Source organism: Leptinotarsa decemlineata, unplaced genomic scaffold, assembly GCF_025532065.1.
Source record: "Leptinotarsa decemlineata unplaced genomic scaffold, Ldec_3_MD MMD2_tig00026314_RagTag_RagTag, whole genome shotgun sequence".
In the NCBI taxonomy this organism is placed as follows: Eukaryota; Metazoa; Arthropoda; class Insecta; order Coleoptera; family Chrysomelidae; genus Leptinotarsa; species Leptinotarsa decemlineata.
The window spans coordinates 5,675,809-5,698,794 of NW_027412684.1; the positions used below are offsets into that span (position 1 = coordinate 5,675,809).

Genomic DNA, 22,986 nt, shown 5'->3' on the forward strand with positions numbered 1-22,986 from the left:
ATGAAGTGAGATTTCTTTCCATGGAACCGTTTTACTGATTACACGTTAATATTTGCAATGGGATTTCTAAATTATCTGAAGTATTAGGCATTGTTTCAAAATCCTAATTAAATATTTGAAACTTCCTTTTTCAGTTGCTAGGAGGGCCTGTCTGGCTGCCAAATTCAGTGTAAGTTACAGGGAGAAAGCGAATTTTTCGAGAAAATCAATCAGGATTGAAAACAATGAGAATTTTGTTTTTTATATTATTTTTGTTCAACATACCGAATCTGCCATATTATGCATGCAAGGCTTGAAAATATTTTTGGAAGAGGATTTAATACGTCGAATGATATTCAACGAATTATGACCAAGCTCTAGTTAACCATTTGAGTATAACACGAAATGACGTATTTTGAGTAATCATCTAATAGCTGGTAATGTAGGTATTTGAAGAATGTATACCTTGGACAAAGAGATCATTGTACATGGTGTCATCTAGGTGTTTTTGAAGTGAGAAATTTCAAATTAGGATGAAATTCATAGATCCCTGGAGCAAATGTTCCTAACGAAAAAAAAAGTTGAGAACCGATATTAATTAAATAGGTAATGAACTCCTCAAGAATAAAATATAATCCTGTATATTTTGACGATTTATCAGAATATAAAACTTCCTCTTTAAAATGGAGCGATTGGAGCCAGTTTTCCCAAACTGTATATGGCGGCATTATAATAATAATAATGATAATTTATTTCTCAAGAGACAAAATATTGAATTGAAATAGTCAAGAAAAAACAAACAATGTGGATCAAACAAGTTCACATTCTGAGCTTTGGGATACAAAAATTCGCCCTTAAGAATTCTGAATGTATTAGAAATATTGATCACAATATTCTTATGAGACATCTGGAATTCATCTGTTGAATGAAAATATCTGGTAACAAGGAGTTTTTCAAGTTGCTTTTTAAGAGTCAATAACGAGGCCCAGGTATTCACTAGATCTATATCAGTATTCTTCACAAAACTGTCTCTATTCTTAATAATATAAAAAACAATTCGGAAATATATAAGAATGGGAGTGTTAAGATTCCATATTTGCTCAAAAAACTTTTACAGCTCTCGATACTAGGCACATTCATAATGCACCTGATAATTTTTTTTGTGTATTGAAAACTTCCGGAGACGTAGTTGACTATCCCCAGAAACAAACACTATAAAGCATACGACTTCTCTACTTGCCCGTAATACCCCATCAGCAATTGACAATGTGTAAGTACCGTTCTCAAATGTTTCAGAACATATCACTGCGAATTGAGCACTGATATCAAACTCGAACAATGTACTTTCCAATCCAGATGTTCATCAATGCACATTCCTAAAAACTTGACATGAGTGGCAGACTTGGAATCTGGTACCTATATCATTCACAGTAAGATCGGGTTTTGTACATATTTTTAACGGTTGTAAAACCGAAGGAATTGTTTCTTACCCACATTGAAAAATAGTGAGTTGTCGTATGTCCACGTTGCCAAAGATCGGATTAGTTCATTATAACGTGTTCCAAACATTTCATCAGAATAATCTGACACAAGAACAGATATATCATCTGCAAACATTGTAACACGGACATTTTCACATAGTTTTTCAATATTAATAATATATAGCATAAATATCACAGGACCCAAAATAGAACCCTGTGATACCAGTTAATATAGAATTCAAAACCCTCAACTCATTGCATTGTTTATTAGTCAAACATACATATGGCACCATCTTTGGAAATATTGCTAAACAACTCGATGGTGTATGAAACAGAAGACGATGTTCGTTCAGACTTTTATTAAAAATTCAGGAACTGAACTTAAAAGGAAGTGTAATTTTCTAAAATACAGAGTGGGCCAAATTGGACACTTTTAAAGGAAGACTGCTGTTTTCAAACTAGATAGATGAAAACTGATAGTTGTGCCTGAGGATCAAATTTTATGGCAAAGACGGTATAATAGGGAAAGCAAGAAATGACATTTGAATGTGCAGGTGCCGAATTTCAACTTGGTAATATCGTGTACTTAATCTCATGTATATATCGTCCTCTAAATGGAAGTTTCCAAGTATTCTTTACAAAAATGTCCCCTCTGCTCTCTGTTCTCATGAGTAATAAGTTATTGTTTATTATTGCAGGAGATTTTAATTTTAATTTGAGAGTGGACTCTAAAGAAAAATCTAAGTTCATAGATTTGCTAAACTCTTTTGATGCCATCTTGACAATTGATGAATATACCCGCGTAACCAACAGATCCAAAACTTGTATTGATAATATCCAATCCGAAGTACGAAGAAAAATATAGTAAGTACTCTACAGTTGATGATACTTGGTAACTGTCGATTTAACAATGTATATAACGAATATAGGGATGTAAATAGACGACTTCTGAACAGAACAAAAAGTGAACACTTCATTTATTCAATACAAAATAGTGATAATAAATCAAAAACCACCTGGAATCTGATAAATTCTCTAAACAAGAAACATTCAAAAAATGAAATTGTTTTGCCTTGTAGTACCATGAATTATGTTGATTAAGCGAACGGCTTTAAAGCCCACTTCCTGAATTCTTCGCATTTTACTAGCAAAAAAAAAATCATGTTATGAGGTAAATATCACAACAACTAGGTGCCAACATTCAATATTTTTGTATCCAATCAGTGAAGAAGAAATTATTCAGGCAAGCGGAAAACTTAAAAACAAACTAAGTAGCGCTACTGATAGTTTTCCACCTAAATTATTGAAAAAGTGTGCTCATTCACTTTCCACCGTACTCTGCCATATTTTTAATACTTGTTTAGAGACAGAAATGATATTTCCAGATCAAATGAAGATGGCAATAGTGTTACCACTATTGCCATCAGTTTTTTCTAAGTTATTCGAAGTGATTATATCAACTAGAATTATTAATTTCTTCAATGCCTATAATTTGTTCAATGATTTCCAACACGGTTTTCTCAAAGGAAAAAATACAGAAACAGCATTGTTTGATTTCATAGATGAAATTCATTTTTTACTAGAACAAGACTGTATGGCTTGTGGTGTTTTTCTGGATTCCAATCTTGTTATACCTCTTGACTGCCATATGAATTTGGAAAGTGATGTATTGAATGTTGTTTCTACATCCTCAACATATTTCATTCAAAATGAACTTCTTTTGAATACAGCCAAAACTAAATGTATAGTTTTCAGAACAATTAATACCTCCATCATTATTCCAGAGTATGTGAACATGTACCCTGAAAAGGTTAATTTTTCATCATGTACAAAAATGTTAGGGGTCTATTTAAATGACAAATTAAATTTTGACGTACATATTGAGAATCTTGCAAAAAAACTGGCTAGCAAATGTTATGCAATTAGAATTTTCAGAAGTCACTTTTTTTGTATCAGATGGAGTAGTAGAAAGCCAAAAACTTTCTTTCCCAAAAAATTAATCACTCCTAAAAATATAACCCTTTCAAATCACTTGAATACTGCTGCACTAAAAACAGCATACTATGGAAGCGTATATCCTTTCGTCAAATATGGATGTTCTGGGGTGGAAGCACAAACTTGGAACGCATTTTCATTATGCAAAAACGTATAATAAAGAATATGCTTAACATGAACTTAACAGACTCCTGTCGCGGAATTTTTAAAAGTAATAAATTACTTAAAAATAAAAGTATATATGAAATATTCGTATAAGTAGAATTACAAACAGGAATGAAAAATTGAGTATATAACACAAAAAGTTACAAATCATGTTTCAATGTTACAGTACTGACACAAAAGTTATTTATAGTATTATTACAAGCGATTATGGATACAAGATACCAAGGCGTTCAGAGAGTCGAAATGAATATCGCAGTGTTCACAGATTTTATTGATGCTACTACACATAAAATTCAATGGTGATCGTAGCATATTATTTGTGCGTGATGCTTCGCAATTAAATTTCAGATTGTATCGACCTTCACTTCTTGGTACTAAGAAATTGATCTCGGGTAAAAGAATCGTACTGTCAATATTGTTGTTGAGTAATTTATGTAGGAATTTTATACCAAGGATAACTCTCCTATTTTCTAAAGATGTCATATCAAATCGTGTCAACAATATGTTATGATCGATGCCTCTCGTGGGGTATTGACTATCAACTTTTAGACATAAGTATTTTAGGAACTTCCTTTGTACGCTCTCAATTGGTGTTTTTTGGTAGTCATAAACCGGATTCCATAACAAAGAGCCATACTCTAACTTAGATCTGGCATACGCAAAATATAGTAATTTTGAGGTGGCAATACTTTTGAAGTTCTTGCCATTTTTGTAAATGAAACCAAGCATCTCATTTGCATCAGCAGTCATATTCCTTATATGTGTTGTAAATTTAATATAAATATTGTTAATTCACTGTCGTATGTTATACCAAGATCTTTTATCTCATGTACGCGGTCGATTGTAGATTTGTTGATTGAATGGGATCTATGGGATCTATATTTATGTTTGTGTTATTTTCGTTTATGACAACAAAGAAAAATTCATTATTCATAAAAACATTCACGAGTACTATACTAGGAATCATTCGGACCTCGTACTTCCTAAACATAGACTAAGAAATACAGAAAGAGGTTCACGCTATATGGCCATCAAATTATATAATCATTTACCACTGACAATCAGAGAAGAAGGCAGACGGCATACTTTCAAAATTCTAGTTTTCGATTTGTTGTGTAACATGGAACCCTATTCGATGCAAGAATTTTTTATAGCAACTTCATGACGATTGCAGAAAACAGAAGAAGGATAGTTATTAGTATTAGCCATCAAAATTTTTATAATCCTAACAAATAGAGTCATGATATATGCGAGAGTATATTTTCATTTTCATTATATTTTGATATCTATATATTTTAGACTAATGCGTTTATATCTGTGACACTTATCTAATTTTTTTTGTCAGTATTGACTTATACTAAAATGTACTCCCACGAATGTATAAACCTGTGATAATCTTTTGTTATCTTTTGTTGTATGTTAGTTATATATTTATACCTTACTGACTTAAGTTTTCATATGTTCAATTTGAAAACTTCAATAAAATCTACCTATCTATCTATGATGAACTCAATGGTGAAAACCGCATATCGATATCTATCATTGTTTTTTGATATAACACCCTGCATATTCCTGCATATTTCAATGGAGCTTATACATACTTTTTCAAAAATATAGCACACTGGATGTTTTGGTAGAGTCATCTTTGAAATACAGAGCTTTTAAGCAAGTAGGCTTTGGACGAAACAGCGATAAAACAGAATGCAAATCTTTACAGGTAGCTGTCAAATTTTGATTTGAGCAGAAATGATGCTCTTCAATTAGTGGTTTCTATTCAATTTTCAAACACATTCTCAATGAAGTATGAGAAGCAGAGAGGCATTTTCGCAAGATTGCTACATAACCTGATTGATGCTGGTAAAATTCAAAAGAATCATATGAATCAAATAGGGATAAGGATTTGAAAGAAATAGTCGTTTTACGAGCCGTTGAAAATAACCTCAAAACGTCAACGCGAAATTTGAAAATATCAACAAGTCTACCAAATTTGATTGCAAATTCAAGTAATAACTGGATAACCAACCAAAGACCCAAGCGTTGATAGGCCAGGTTACGGAACCTAACGACTATGGACGTTTACATCTGGGGAAGATTGAAAAATCTTATTTTTAAAGTACTGACCAATTCTAGATACGAATTGGAAGCGGCAGTGATGTGAAGTTTTGCTTCTCTCACTCCTATTGAACTAATAATTTCGGCAAAAAACGTTCAGAAAAGGTGTCGCCTATATGTAGAAGCTGGAAAAAATTTCCAACAACGTCTCTGAAGAAATATATTTCATTGTTTGTTCTTTATCACTATTACTATTATTATTGAAGTTTCATTTATCAGTAGTGAATATAGAAAACATTTTTATCAGTTTTATTGAAACTATGCGTTTTAATTACTGCTGTGAAAAGTTTTCTCAACATTTCATAGCTACTGTTAAACAATTTCTTTCTGTTTTTTATCGCCGCGTCATCCAAAACCTACTTGATCAAAGTGTGCGTTTCATAGTCTACATGAAAAACCTATAAGCTCCATATTTCAAAGTTGACTCAAGCAAAACATCAAGTGTGCTACATTTTTGGAAAGGTAATTTCAGGCTCTACTGAAATATATAGGAATATTCAGAGTGTCTCATTAAAAAAAATAGTTTTCCATCAATAACTATTGATATCTCATTTAAAAAAGTAAGTTTTTTACACCTTTGGAAGTGCCACGTGAACATTTTCATAGAAAAAAAAAACATTTAACAAAAAAAGTTACAGCAACTTTTCGAAAATGCACATTTTTGAAAAGCATGCTGTAACTCAGAAAGATGATAGATATCGATATGCGGTTTTCACCATTGCGTTTATTTCATCAGTTCGGACTTCCATTGTCTGATATAATATAAAATTGATTTGAAATCCCTGACGATTTGAAGAAATAAGAAGAGAGGCCTTGGAAGAGGATCATAGACCAATCTTTGCCAAGATTGAAAGCACGTGCTTGAAGACCCGATAATTCATGAAAAATACCCACAACAGGAAGTGGGGAAAGTTGGTGAGGAAACAATGCCCAAATGCAGAACGAGAACAGGACAACCATGAAGCCGCCATGAAGCCGAAAAGGAACTAGGCATCATCAAAAATGACCTTCAACGGAATGGTTTCTCCAGAGTGATGGTAGAACAGGCTTTAGCTAAAAGGCAGCAAGAGCCCCACCAAGAAGAGAAGCCGCCACAACCAGTACTTGTACTTCTCTACATCAGAGGATTATCGGAAAGGATGAGAAGGATTAGGTCCAAGTATAACATCAGGACCTGCTTCAGATCTGAGAACACTATCCGCAGCAGCCTCACAAAAACCAGGCCACCAAACGCGGATTGCGATTCCAAGAATTCCATTTATCGGATACCCTGCGAGTGCGGAGAATCATACATCGGTGAAAATAAGAGGCCATTGAAAGTTCGCATTGCTGAGCACAAGAAAAAAAAATAGCAGAGCATGTTTGGACTCATCAACATAACATCAAGTGGGCTCAAGCTGATATCATCCACAAAGAGGAACACTGGTTTAGGAGAAAATTCAAAGAAGCCGCGAATATGTTGTCCAACAACGCATTAAGTCAAGCTAGCCCAGAGATACGTAACATATGGAAACCTTCAATCAAGGGAAAACTGACCAACTCTCGCCAAACGGTCATCAGCCGCTAAAACCAATGAAGCGGAGAGAGAGAAGAGGGGATAGGTGAAAGTACTCTAATGACCTATAAATAGTCATATCTCGGAGGAATAAGTCCAGTTATCACCCGAAGACGATTGTGGATACTAACAATCGAAACGTCATGTCGTAACTTGATTCGGAATCTTCTAATTTTAATTTTTCATTTCTTGTTAATAAAATTTTTTAATTTGTTTATTTTCAGATTTTATTAATATTTCAATTTTTTTATTTTTTTGGTTGTTGCTTGAATGTTATTTCTTTGTAATTTCAGTTTTTTGTTTAATAAAATTGTTGTTTTCGGTTAATATTTTGATTTTTTTTTGTTTTCAGGTATTTCAAATCAATTTTAAATTATATTAGACAATGGAAGTCCGAACTGATGCAATACACCACGAAACAATGTCAACCACCTCCAAACAAACCATTGCGTTTGTCATAAAATTGGACTTTAGTCCATAAGTCTTCATCTATCTTTTTGAAACCAGGAGTTTCCTTTTCATAGTGTTTGTTCAATTTGGCCCATACTGTACTACAAAAAATGTCAAAGAAACCATGCATTCTGTGCCAGTGAGAAAGTGGAGGTTTCAAAGCTTCATTGATTTGGAAGCTTTCATTATCAAAAATTGATAAAAGAAAAAACACTTTCTCACTGGTTCAGAAATATAAACCTTGTAGTATCTTCAATATTTTCTGTGAAACTAAGGATAATCTTCAATGCTAAGGTTAAAAAATATCACCCATTAGGATTTTTGAGGTGAATTGAGTTATAAATGGCATTTATTATGTCATGGTCGTTGTTGAGGTAGTTTAACTATGTAATAAACTGTCGGTTTGATTTCCAAATATCTTTCACATTCGTGGTTTGTGTATACTATAGTTACCATAGGTGATGTTCAAGATATTGAAACACGTTTTAAAATTATCTCTCGAAAACTATTGAATAGAAACAAAAAATGTTTGTTACATTTGCGAAAAAAACACAAAATATTACTAATCTAAAAAATTTCAATACTTAAAAGGTATATTTTTCGCTAATTGTTAGTACTTGTAATTTCACGCACAACATGTAGACATATTAAATGTTCAAACAAATTCAATTCCTCGAATTAGCAACGACAACAAAGTAGTTATCATCAAACATATTTCGTTTCATCAAACGAACACTCTGTAATCATACCTTATTATAATCCATGATCATTAATGTCTAACACACAGAGTTTGTGCAATGATAACAGTACATTAAACAATCCAATCAGTAATCTACCCACTGTATAAATACTATTAATATCCCTGCGCAAATAACAAATTCCGGCTCTTTTGCGAAAACAGGGCAATCAACTCATACTATTTTTGGTTTTCAAAGTAAAAACGCGGATTTGTTTTTTTCAACCTTAAACAATGTTCTTTTTATTTTAACCACATGATTCCACATATACTGTTAGTACATCGAAGTAATTTTCAAGCATTATTCTGATGAAACCAAAAAAACAAGCACTCTTCCCAATCACGTGAACTGCAGATTTCTTCTCGACGCGCTTTTCACCAACCAAATTGGCGTGTTCAGGAGATGATTGCGATTTTTAATTTACTCAACGCCAGAAATTCCGGTTTTATCTTCTATTTGTGATAGTTCAAGAAATGAAACACAGTGTGTGTGTCCTTCACTAGTTCAATATCTCTGTTGTTGGAACTAAGAAAAACACTCCGAATAAAAATGCGCACTTGACAATTTTTTGATTTATCATTTTGGAAATTTATTGTTTCCAACCAATAGCTGCATCTAAAAAAAAGAACCCTGACCATGGAGTATTTATAGTTATTAAAGTTTACATACCACACTTGAAGAGCACTTCAGATCTTACGTAGATGACACAGCTATCATTGTTACGGGGACTCGTGGCAAAAAAGTACTATATGACTACAACTCAATGAGTCTAAATGTTAATAAAACTAAATTTATAACCTTTGAGTTACAACAAAGTAATCAACATAGGAATAAGAAACTATTTACATACAGACTGCATCTCACAAAAGGGAAGTTGTTCATTTATAGGGAAAACAGAACATACCAAATATGGTAGACCATATAGTGGTAGACCAATACTTAAAATGGAATGTTCACTGTAGTAAAACGTAGTGAAACGACTGGGAATCTTAAAAAGAAATTTTTATACTCTACGTTCTCAGGAAGTTTATTCCAGGTAGAGTTCTTGAACAGTGAAGTTTGGAGTGTACTGAGTTGAACCTCAAAACGATGAACAGCCACAGTCCGTCGCGTATTTCTGATATATACCGCTCTTGGTGGATTCAAATGTGCCAATCACTTGAACACTACCCGTGAAACCGTCTTCTCCAATCAGGCGGATGCCCTTTTTCTGGATGGAATCCAGCTGCGTCAAGGTATGCTTAAGGGTGGAGCTCCATACATGAGAACAATACTTCAAACAAGGTCTGATCTGAGCTTCATAAAGCATCCAAATTTGCTGAGGTGTGTACAGTTTTCTGGTTCGGAACAGTGTTCCAAGCTTTCAAAAGAAGAAGCTTTTGCAATTCCAAAGACATGATTGTGCCAAGACATATTGGTGTCCATTTCAACCTCGAACAAACTTATCGAAGCAGAGAGTGGACCTGATCTAACATCATTATATCGGGTTAGGAGACATTTATCTTCTTCGAGAAGACCAATGCTATGGTTTTTGTGGCATTGAATTGAACCTGATTATTTTCACCCCAATTTGAAATCACTACTAGATCCCCAAACTTCCAGTACTAGAACCTCCTGCTGACGGTGAAGATGTGCATCCGCCGCCGATGTCGTGGAAGCCAAATGGAATGACGAAACAAGTGTGCTGTCATCAGCAAAGGAATAAATTGGATTCTTGGTTTTTTCCAATAAGTCGTTGATATACAATAGAAAGTGGATTGGAACAATATTGGGGAACACCAGCATTGAAAATATTCGAGATATATTCGTCGACGACCACTTGCAGGAAACGTTGTTTCAGGGAGCTGGAGAGCCATACAGAAAAATGATCCGACAAAGCGTAGCTTCGAAGTTTGGCCAGCAAAGCCTTATGTCACACACGGTCAAATGCCTTAGAAATATCAAGCGATACAGCTCTTGACTCTCCATGTTTCTTTATTGCGTTATTCCAAATATGGGTGACATACGTTAGAAAGTCGCCTGTTGATCTTTGTTTCCGAAAGCCATATTGATGATCGTTCAAAATATTGAAGCCTTACAAATATTCGAGGATATGGTGGTTTACAGCTTTCTCTATGATTTTTGATATCGTGGATAGCAAAACGACTGTTCTATAGTTATTTGAAAGATTTTTCTTACCATATTTCGAAATAGGCTGAACGTGAGCAATCTTCCAACAAGAAGGAAAAACCCCTTTCTTGAGAAGTCTGCAAAATTCTGGTGCGAGGTTATTTGCGCACTTTTTAAGTACGATGACAGGCACTTCATCAGGACCAGACGCCTTGTTGATATTGACCTGTTTCGGAATTCGCCTGGCTAAACGTTGTCGAAAAGTAATTTTTGGCATTGTGGATTCTAGTGTGGTAATCGACTGTGGAGTAGAACGGAAATTGTTCAGCTAGTAGATTTGCTTTTTGTATGATTTTTGTTGCAATTGAAACATCCGCTTGGGTTAGTGGTAGAATTGTGGATTTTGTAAAGTTTTCATTAACAGCTTCAGCTACAGACCAGAAGGATCTAGACCTGTTGGGATTGGCAAGCAGTTCCTTCCTAATTATCTCTGATTGTGAAGTTATTTGCTTTCATTTATCGTATGTTTGCAGCGAGCATAAACAAACCTAGTTCGGTTTTCGGCACTGGGATTTTTGCGCCACTATCTGTAGGCGAGATTTTTGGAAGCAACAGATTGCTCGCAGTTTTTGTTGAACCAAGGTTTGCCGTTAGAATTTTGTTTCATTGAGGAAGGAATACGTGCAACCGTGAATGACAGAATAACATCCTTGATTCAGAAGCATAAATAGATAGATGTTTGAAGCTGAATATATACATATATATATGATTACTTATTATTTTGCATGAAGATGAAGAAGGAATAAGTCAAAAATGTTTTTTTCCAAAATATATTGGTGTTTTGATATCAGAAGACAAGATATGAGAGAACACCGCGAAACATTTGAATATTTTAGAATATTGATCATAAGTATATTATCATGACATAAATATGTAATTGAAATCAATTAGAGATGAATCACTACTGAAAACAAAGCAATTCACTTCAGTCTGTTGTGTTTTGTTGTTATCAATAATTACTAATGTACCTGAAATTTGTTAGCATTTTTTGAATCATTCGCTGTATAATTTTCTAGAATAAATTATGTTGGAATTGGGATTTCAACACAGAGTGGGATTTCATAATAAATCTCTTGAACGGTTGTAAATAAGAATACATTTCCGCCAAATTCTTACGCCAGACGCGAAACGGTAGCACGAAAAACGAACAAAAAACTGTCGAAACTTATGCAAAACAACGTATTTTGAAATGTCATTGTCGAATACCCCCATTGCCCCCACGTTGAGCCCACAACGCGTATCTTCAACATGATAATGACGATTACATTCTACGGAAATCAAAAATGTTGTCAAGTATAATGAATAAGTCAATTTCTTATAAAACTAACGCTGTAAATACCCATCATTCGCAGAGACTTTCAATATCTTACGTTGGTGTAGAGGCTAAGGACAATGTCTACCACGCGGACGTCCTGGGTTCGATTCTCATAACTATTAACTTTTTTAATTATGTTAACTACTATGTTTAATCTGCCGGCGTGTTTGTCTGCCTGAACCATTTATGTCCACAGAAAATTCAAATCTCACGCCACAATGATGCAGAAGCGTGCGCTCTGATTGTGCGTGACAGGACGCTACGTGACAATTTGGTACACTCTGATTGATTCACGTGACAATTTGGTTGACTGGATGCCTTGCTGAGAGGCAACCTGGCTGGTGTGATGACGTCACCGTCTGCCCCAATCCGGACCTCTCCTACTTTATTGCACGCTATCTGCAATCTGCTATCAACAGCTCAATGTTGTCCTTTAACCATTGCCAGTCACCTTCCTTTTCATTACTATCTTTTCTCATTTCTTTCTGCAACAAAAGTAGAGAAAATCCTTCGAACACAAATGTCACCTCTGTTCATGTAATTGCTCATTTTTCTTTTGGTCCATAACCCCTGTGATTTAGTAAGTCATAAAACGCATGTGAAAGAAAAAGGACTTTCCACGAAGATATTTCGCTACCAAAGCGTAGTGTTCATGAGGGGTGCATAAATTTCGGAAACTTTCCTGTACTCTTATGATTTTCATTAATACAACCGTTTCTCATCTGGAAAACCTGTCAGTTACGAGATTGCGGGATTAGTTTGAAGTTATATCAAAATTGAATCCTTGCAAAGAACAGAATTTCATTTTGATAAACTTGTTTGTAATGATGGAAAGCTACAGTTATCCTCGATTTTATTTCAAATCAAGTAAGAAAATCGATTTCATCAAGCAGAAACCTTTTTCCTGCTTGTGAAAGCTACTGCACAGTGGAACACTTGTCGCAGTATCGTGAACTATAATAGTTCACAATATACTTTAGTAGAAAATTTGAAAAACGGAGAATCTGTTCATTTTTCACCAAATTTATCTATTGTGAAACTATTTGACATACTATTTGACAAATGAATACGTCTGAATCAACTGAAAAATACAATAAATCATTTCAATAATTCGCACTTCCACTGTCGAGTTTACGACTCCAACTGACCTCCCTGAAAATTTAGTTCAGGAGCGAGTCTACAGAGGATATATATCGAGTTTACGACACCAACTGACCTCCCTGTAAATTTAGCTCAGGAGCGAGTCTACAGAGGAGATATATCGCACTAGTATTTCTAAAGGGACACAACTCAAAAATCAATATGAAAAAAATCGATAAATATTTCTTTATCGATCATATAAACTGTATCAAGTTGATACAGTATCATCTGAACTATATCAAGTTGATACAGTTTGGATGTTAATACAACTTGATACAGTTCAGATAAAGAAATATTTACCAATTTTTTCATAGTCTCAACTCAAATATACCGATTTTTGAGTTGTGGCATTTTAGAAATACTAGTGCGATATGTCGAGTTTACGACTACAACTGACCTCGCTGTACATTTAGTTCAGGAGCAAGAGCTTCTCAACTACCCTACTCCTGATCCAATAACTGAACCTAGAACAAAAGGTTTGGTGGTGCAGTCAGGAAACGACTGAGTCGTCTCCTCAAGAGCGGGGTACCTTATAAAACCGCCTTGCACCAAATTCTTGAGCGGCGTACGCAGAATCTGTCTCAGGTGGAGGAACAAACTCACCATGAGCAGGTTAGCAAACCTTTGCGCTCAAGTGATAATGCTCCAAAACCAGAGGCGAAAAAACTCTGCACGGGCTGCACCTCATTAACGATGAAACAGCAGAGCATATACTTTGTGCCTGCCCCGCTGGGGACCGAATCAGGTTAAGGGTTCGGCAGACCCTCACTCTAACCATCTGTCCTGAAAGACCACTCACCATACAAACTAATCGGCTTCGTTAAGAAGCTGGGTTTATTTGGTCGAGTGTGAATAGATGTGAGCCACAATAAACCCACTAACTTTGGACCTAACCTAACCTAATCCATTGTCTAATATGATATAAAATGATTTGAAATTCTTAAGAGAATCAATAAAATTCAAATGCGTATCTGAATATAACAATTATATTGAGCAAAAAAACCTGAAATGAAATTGCAATAAAATAAAATACAAACAATTGAAAATTAAACAACTGAAAAGAAAAAAAATTAAAAGATTTCAAGCCAAGTTACTTAACGACGTTTCGATTGTTAGTATCCACAATCGTCTTCGGGTCTTTCAACTGAACCTGTGAATTTCTCATTTTGACATATGGTAATTTCACAAAAACTATTGAATAAAACTTTCTAGAAAGCCATACAGTTGGCGAGCAATGGTAGATTAGAAACAGGGCATCATTTGATCTCTAATTCCTATTCTGATTTCAGACGAGAAGGGTTCAGGGTGGAAGGGTTGAATACTCATAGATGGGATCCGAACCATGTTGAAATCAGTCTGATTCATAATTTTCCGTATTAATTTTCCTTGTCGCTATGAACAAGATTGAAACTTCTGTTACGAAGAATGTCAATGTATAGGGTGTTTTATAATTCAATGCTGATCCTGAAGGGCGTTAATCCTTGGATGATTTCAAGAAAAATGATTCATGAGAATATACGCCCACAACGTTTTATTTCTGAGATACATCCATGATGTTGAAATTCAACAAAAAAATCGTTTCTTCACCAATATTTCTGAAACCGCTTTGACTCAATTTTGGTATATACAAAGTACGCATAGAAATACATTTTTCACATGGTGAAGGTTTATTCACAGAAATATCATTATATTTCCATTTCAATTGAAAGAGAGTATAGTTGAATAAACAGAAAATATCTCAAAAGTAACAACATACGAAATATATATTTATATACATAGTAAAATGGATTAACGGGGTCTCTCAGTCAAAAAATCAAAAATTAAAAATTCTGCTCTACTTTGCCAAGTTTTCGCTTTTAATAATTCTATTTTTCGGTGAAGAATCCTGCACTGACAGCTGTCGGATATATTTCAACGCCCTTCGTGGTATTAGCCAGGGATCAGTCCATTAACCTACAGTGTAGGGAGTTGAGACTGGCCTGAACGAATTGTTCCTTGAGATGATTTGAATTATATATACTACCTCCTGGCTAATACCATGAAGGGCGTTGGAATATATCCGACAGGTGTCAGTGCAGGATTGTTCACCGAAGTTATTCCTGCATATGATGTTGGCAATAACCGTAACGGATTTTCAATTATTGGAACACACTTGCAGACCGGTTTCGGGCTGTTTGGCCACTCGTCAGTGCAAGGTAGTGTCTATCATCAACATGAAGTCGATGATTTCCTATAATTGAAAATTAAATTCTTTTTTCAGAGTATTATTTCTCGAACTAGGCTGAAGCGGACAACAAACGACAGGTTTGTTATCGCCCCATCTGCATGTGCAGGATGTAATCATCTAAAGAAGTGGTTTCCAAACCATGGATCGCGACTCACTAGTGGGTCACGGGAGCAACTTAGGTGGGTCGCGGAAACAGATTAAAAACACTTGACACTTTCGAATTGTTTTTCCCATTTTGGATAAAGGCTAGGGGAGAGTATCCAGTTCTTTCGAACATAACCTTAAAATATCTGATGGGGTTTTCAACCACATATTTGTGTGAGAGAGCATTCTCCACTTTGGTATATTTAAAAAATAGATATAGAAATAGGCTCTGTGTGGAAAGCGATCTGCGTTTTAAACGTTCAACTTTCAACCCAGATATCGAATCTCTTGTAAATCGTAAGCACCAGCTTCACAAGTTACATTGATTTCATAAGCCTTATTTTTTAATTTTTTGTATTTGTGCGGCGTTTTGAGATTATGAATTAAACGTCTTTTTCATACTGTATTTTACCTTCAATTATATCATCTTTACCATTTTCTTTCAGAGGTGTATTCCTCAATAGTAAATTTTCACGATAATACTAATAAAAATATTATTAGTTATAATAATTATACTTATATTATTTAATATGTGGGTCGAGCAAAAATTACACAATGAAGGTGAATCTCCAGGCAAAAAAGTTTAGGAAACGCTGATCTGAAAGAACAATTCGTTCAGAATCCTGCACTGACACATGTCGGATATAATCCAACGTCATTCGTGGTATTAGCCAGGGGAGTAGGTGTTTTCTGATAGGTATCAGTCCACTAAACTACAGAAGGTTGTGACTGGCTTGAACTAATTGTTCCTTTAGATAATTTGATTCATAAGCAGTCTTCAAGTATGCCCACTGACTATATGTGATAATAACAATTATATTACATTTTTATAATGAGGCGTTGAAATGTCTTATAATAAATAGTATTGAAATATCGATCAATCAATTTTCAATGATTCAATTTGAGGGAGAAGATGTAATTGGTAATTGGATCAAAACTAAAACTTCCACAAATGAATCAACAGTCGAGCAGAACGAATGATACAGAGGTACATATAAAATTACATTTATATTTGTGTATTAATTTTGTTGACAAATGTTATTTTTCAATCATTTGCTGAATCTCTCTCCGGTTCCTTTGATATATGTATGATTTCAAGTCTCTTTGAATTTTGATATCGGTTGGTGAATTTTCATTCCATCAGGAAGAGTGTTGAAAGCCCTTGTACGCAGAAATTGATGACTTTTCTGACCAACTGGCTCACTCATTAGAGGTTGGATGAATTTGTTTTCCCCTGGTAGGATACGTATGGTCTAGGTTGTAACGGTCAAGATTTTTTTTAATACTGATGTTTATCAATGGCGTCCCTATCAACATGCCCTGTCATATTTCTTATCAAAAGCCAGTCTCCTTCATTCAAATAAATGTTATTTACGTAATTGCCCTCTATACCAGTAATCGATTTCACAATCAATCACTGGTTCATTTGGATATTGGATATTCACAATTTTCGTTAGGTATAATAGCAACTGAATTATAGAGTTTTCAGTTGGGAAAAATTCGAACAATTAATAGTATTTATAATCCGGAACAAATTCAGAAACGATTTTCGAATATGATTTGTTGATAGATTTTTTTCCTTATCAACCTTTCTTTATCAATAGTTGAAACATGTACGTTTGTCAATTATTCATTCATTCATCACATCTAGATATGAAACCAATAAATAGTGGTCAAAGAAAGTTATTTATATAAAAACTCTTTCAAGATCGAATAACCAGAAATGAATGAACTCTCCGAAAACTCCTAATACTCTAATACTAATCGATAAGAAAATTTGAATGGCATCGAATGAATTTTTTGAAAAGTTCATTGAAACATAATTGGAGGTAACTGAGGGATTATGTTAGATTTATCCCCTGCTTCATAACGACTAGGGCGTACGGTAATAAAAATGACTCACCCGTCACCCCCCAATATTGTGGGGCAATTATATTGGCGAGATATCGAACCATCAAATATTTTATTGAATCGTTACTTCAGTTGAATTGAACCATTTTTATCTCTTATAGGATTGGCAGTAAAAACTGTAAACATGAATTGATACATTGTTGTGTTGTGTATCCTATTTCATATGAATTTTGGCATATGATTGAAATAATTATACTAGCGGGTGAATGTGTTAGGATGGTATATTGTTATGATGGTATATTACAATCTGATGACTTTATCTTAAGAATAATATTTTGTAGTCGTCTGTATCCATTCTTGCAGCTCAGAACTATTTCTTGAAATATAGAAGGATTCAGATTTTCATTAGTTTCTCTCATTCCTTTATTATAGTCTTCATTATTATGTTTTCGATAGTTTCGGTTATGTGGATATTCTCTTCCTCGGCTGTTTCTTCCTATCCTGAATTTGTTTCCAACGTCAATTTCGTGGATAATGATTAGTCAAATGCCCTCATCTAGTCTGGTTGGTCTGGCCTACCAAATGATTTTCTTGGAACATTTCTTTTCATCCGTTTGTACCGGATATTGATAGATATTTCTTGAATAATGATGGCCGAGGCTTAGAACTTGGTCTTTTTTTCTCAATGAACTCATGTCCATTCTTATGTTCCATACAGGAAACGAGCTTTCTATTTCTATGTTTTTGATAAACTATTGTCTTACCCCGAAGGCAGATATTTACTTTCAGCTTATTGATTTGTCTTCACCGATTCAACTCTGTTTACTTCTGTTTATTATTATATTACATTGTTTTCCGAATGCCTTACCTTATGATGGTAAGAGTGAGCAGTTCTCTTTGCAAACATAATTTTCACTAATAAAGTCTATAATGTTCTGGATAATCCAGGTGAGACTGTTGATACGAAATTCATTTTGATCATCAATCCTCATTACCATCTACATCATTCTTGTCAGCTATGTTGTGCCTATATGAAAAACGCTATGACCTGGTCCACCTAAATTCAAAATGCGATTACGTCATATTTGGGTGAACCAACAAATAATATTGTCCGTTTTTGAAAAAAGAAAGCAGAAACGTAGCTTACCGAACGAATAATAGTCTAAGTGAATTCACTAAAAACAATAAAAACAAAACTTCAGTGTCGTATAGATTAGGAGTATATAAGCTGACTTATGGCTCTTGCCCAAAACTGTATATTGGAGAACATTTTTACAAAGAATTAAAGACAATAGAAATAGTTTTGTAAATAGAAAAACCAATTCCACATTTGCAAACCATCTTTCTACAGCAGGATACGAGTTCAACCATGAATACGATGTGTAATATTCAGAAAAGAACGATATGAAACTAAATCTTCTAGATTTCTAGAAGAAATCAATAGATTCAGGATATCGGATAATTTACTGAATTAATAATCAAAACTGAATAACTACCCGTTACACTTCTAAAATACAAATCATAAAATTATAAAACAACAACAAAAATTAATTGGCGCTCCGGTGCGACTCCATTGATTTCAGTGGCGCATTTGCTTTTTCGGTTGCAGAAAAAACCGGAAAAACCTGCAGCACCACATCATCCAAAAATCTTGATCTGCCAGTGTCCCCTCTTTTATAAAAAGAAATGTAGGGTGTCTCCAGAGGCTCCGATAAATTTAATGCATCGCCAGAACTATCGTCACGACTATCGTCAAACTTATACCAGCCCGTTTCATCTTTGATCAAGGTGTAATAATGACCAAATTCAACGCCAGAACCACAGTGAACAATGACTGCATGAAGATTATAATAGTGTTCATCTATTTCGAACCTTCGTAAGAGTTTGGTGCTTCCGTCAGAGGTTGAGTCATGTTTGAAGATCATCAGTGTTATTATTAGATTGACTGGTGCCTCAGCTATACTTGTTCTCTTATAACAGTCAGTTAGTTTGGCGCATGTTTGGCAATACAGTCGATCATCACCTGTTAAAAGTTCCTCTATATATTTTCAAATGTGGAAACTGGGAGATAAGCTCAGGTAATTTAATTCATTACACACCAGGTAAAAATCAGGTACTTGAAATGTAGGTACTTCGTATTGTAAAATAACACGTATTAAGCATTGAATATGCAGAATATAGTAAACACACGTCCGAAGAAGCCATTGTATGGCGAAACAGGTGTTGTGTTTTTTGTAAAATCGTTCAGTGAAAATTTCACAATAAAGGGTTTTTTGAATACCTTATGCTATGAATCAATGATTAGAATATATTTCACTCACTTGGTGACCATCGCATCTATGGTTCGTTTCATCACTGTTCACAATACTGACTTTTTGATGACGATGCACCCAATAATACGTCCATTCTTCATGAGAGTACCTTATTTTTGTTTCTTCTTCAACTTCCTCAATATCAGTTTGCAATAACTGCATTACTTTTCTGACACTTTTGGTGTCCCAGAACTGTTCCGGTTTGAAGCTTTGGATGCAACTAATGTCATAACTGGACATTTCATAAAATTATTGGGAACGTTTTTATCCCAATCCAAGCTTCAAAAAGAGGACACCTGAAACCTGAACAAAATAGTGTTAGATAGGGAATACCTCAGCTGGAAGCAATGTAACCAAAGGACCAAGCCTGCTCGTCATGTTTTATGCGAATGTGAGTAACAGGATCAAAAATGGCAAGCAATTCATGGAAGACCCAAATTATATTCAGAAGAATATGACAACTTAGATATACAACACAAGAATGAACAAAATTGAATAGTTTTCACGATAGTGGTTTTCACACCATTTACATACTGCTTTTGTGAATATTAAAATTCTCATGATCATCCGTATACCTGCGTTTTCCATTGAACATAACATGACTATTTGAGACTCTTCAGCAACTACTGGCATTATCTCATCGTTTATCTTTCACTCATTTACCGAATGAACAATTATGACGTGCCACACAACGATAATTAATAATAAGGTGAAACGGAAAGAGGAAAACGCGATAATTAAGTATCATACATTCATTAATTCAAACTCGGCTAAATATTTAGTATCCTGTCAAAGGTTACCGGCGAAGCTATCTGTATTATTTGAAGAGAATTAATTTACCCAAGCTGTGGTTTCCAGACATCGCATGTCATTTCCGATACGATTATTGCTATGAAAGTGTAACTGACAGGTTTACATATTCTTGAAATGCGGTAAATGTACCGGTAATGTATAATTGTTTTCCTTTCACAACTGTGTAATCGAAACGTTACAATAGATAATGAGGCAGAAACCTCAGTTGATATCCAGGAAACAGCCAAGTGAAACAATGTGTTTCCGAAATCTGTTTTTCCGTTAACCAGCTGTCGCTCTCCTACAAACGACAACTCTCAAAAGTCGAAACTTGTGCGAGCTAAGGACTAACGAAGTCTCATCTTTTAACGTGTGATTTCTAGCCCGAGTTTTGATTTGCAATCCACGCGTCCCTTTTTTAAATAAAAGAAAAATGAAATTAACACTGTGAGATTGGAACTTTGACTTCACGGTGGATGGCACATCAGACGTTTCTGGTGAACCAGACTACATATCACTTAAAATTCAATAGAGATAATTTTTGACCTCTAAAAATGCTGATATCGGTATCGACATTTGTCTTGAATTCTTGAAGACTTCTCACACTTCAGCGTAATCTCCGTTACTTTAATGCAGGGTGGTGAAAAAATACAATTTTTTTCGTTTGCTTGAAAATGTGAAAGTGAATTATTTTAAATGAAACACCCTGTGTATTATTACAAATTCGGAAAGCTGTTGAAATTTGCTTCCTTTCTATGTATTTTATGCATATATCTAACGGATTTCTGAGCATTCATTTGTGAAAATGTCCCTTCAAAATGGTATCACATTCGGTATTTTGCAAGCAGGCTATGAGCAGACTACTATTTGAAAGATATGTTGTGACTTTCTCCTGAAAATATAAATGTCAATATTTTGCCCACTTCAGAAGTTTTAAATACCCTTGAAACGATGGTAAAAAACTTTCCCAACAATATTCTTATTAATTTGTTAATTATTTTTGAACAGTGTAATAAAATTATCAGTAGAACATGTGGAAAGTTCAACGAAAGATATCCGAATCTACCGCTAATGCACCCCAAGAAATTTATGCGAGTTTAGAACAATTTCAATATGTTTGGGTGAATTTCACCAGTTTGGACTTCCTTTGTCTAATATAATATAAATTGATTTGAAATTCCTGAAAGAATCTGTAAAGCATTAAAAAGATTAACCAAAGAATAACAATTTTCATAAACAAGAAACTGAAATTACAAAGAAATAACATACAATCAACAACCAAAAAAATTAAAGATTGAAATATTAATACAAGCTGAAAATTAAAAAATTGAAAAATATAATTGACAAAAAATGAAAAATAAAATTTAAAAGATTCCATGTAGTAGTTAGTTAGTATCCACAATCATCTTCGGGTGATAACTAGACTTATTTATCCGAAGTCTGACTATTTACCTATAGGTCATTCGAGTGCTTTCACCTATCCCCTCTTCCCTCTCTCCGCTTCATTGGTTTTAGCGGAAGATGGCCGTTTTGCGGGAGTTAGTCGTTTTCCGCTTGATTAGCAGCAGCCGTAGCAGCCTCACGAAAACCAGGCCACCTAACGCGGACTGCTATTCCAAGAATTGCATTTACCGGATACTCTGCGAGAGCGAAGAATCATACATCGGTGAAACTAAGAGGCCATTGAAAGTTCGCATTGCTGAGCACAAGAAACACACACAGCGAGCGAGGAGAAACCAGCAAATCCGGAATAGCAGAGCATGTTTGGACTCATCAACATAACATCAAGTGGGCTCAAGCTGAAATCATCCACAAAAAGGAACACTGGTTTAGGAGAAAATTCAAAGAAGCCGCTCATATGTTGCCAACAACGCATTTGCTAGCATAGAGATACGTAACATATGGAAACCTCTAATCAGGCGGAAAACGACCAACTCCCGCCAAACGGCCATCTCCCGCTAAAACCAATGAAGCGGAGAGAAGGAAGAGGGCATAGGTGAAAGCACTCGAATGACCTATAAATAGTCAGATCTTGGATGAATAATAATTTTTTAGTTATTCTTTTTAATTTTTTACAGCTTCTTTCAGGGATTTCAAATCAACTTATATTATATTATTATACAATGATAGTCCGAACTGATGGAATACGCCACGAAACATTGTCAACCACCTTCAAACAAATGTTTGGGTGAGTAAAAAAAACACGAAAATACGTGAAAATGGAAATAAATATATGAATAATTATGTGGAATATTTCAAAATATGTTGAAATCGCTGGCCGTTCACTTCCATGCACTTCAAAATGTGGGTGTTACTGCTTTCCTCGTGGTAGGTCTGATTTCAATGTAATCCAAATTTTCAGATGTTTGGGTAATCCTTTCTAACAATTCATCTGTCGAATGCACGAGTGTTTTGTTAACTTTTTCCTCAAACATTCCCCATAGGTAAAAATCTAATGGATTAGGATTGGGTGATCTCGCTGGCCAACTCCAAGCGCTGGTCCCAAGCGCCTCATCCACCAATCGTCAAAGAGTATGTCCTGCTCTGCGCTCACTTCTCTTA

At 34.8% G+C, this 22,986-nt stretch overlaps 1 protein-coding gene across 2 annotated transcripts in view; it reads left to right on the forward strand.

The window, feature by feature from the left end:
• Positions 1–22,986, forward strand: part of LOC111504605 (uncharacterized) — a 346,996-nt gene that overhangs the window by 111,301 nt on the left and 212,709 nt on the right. The gene's annotated exons all lie outside the window — the stretch shown is intronic.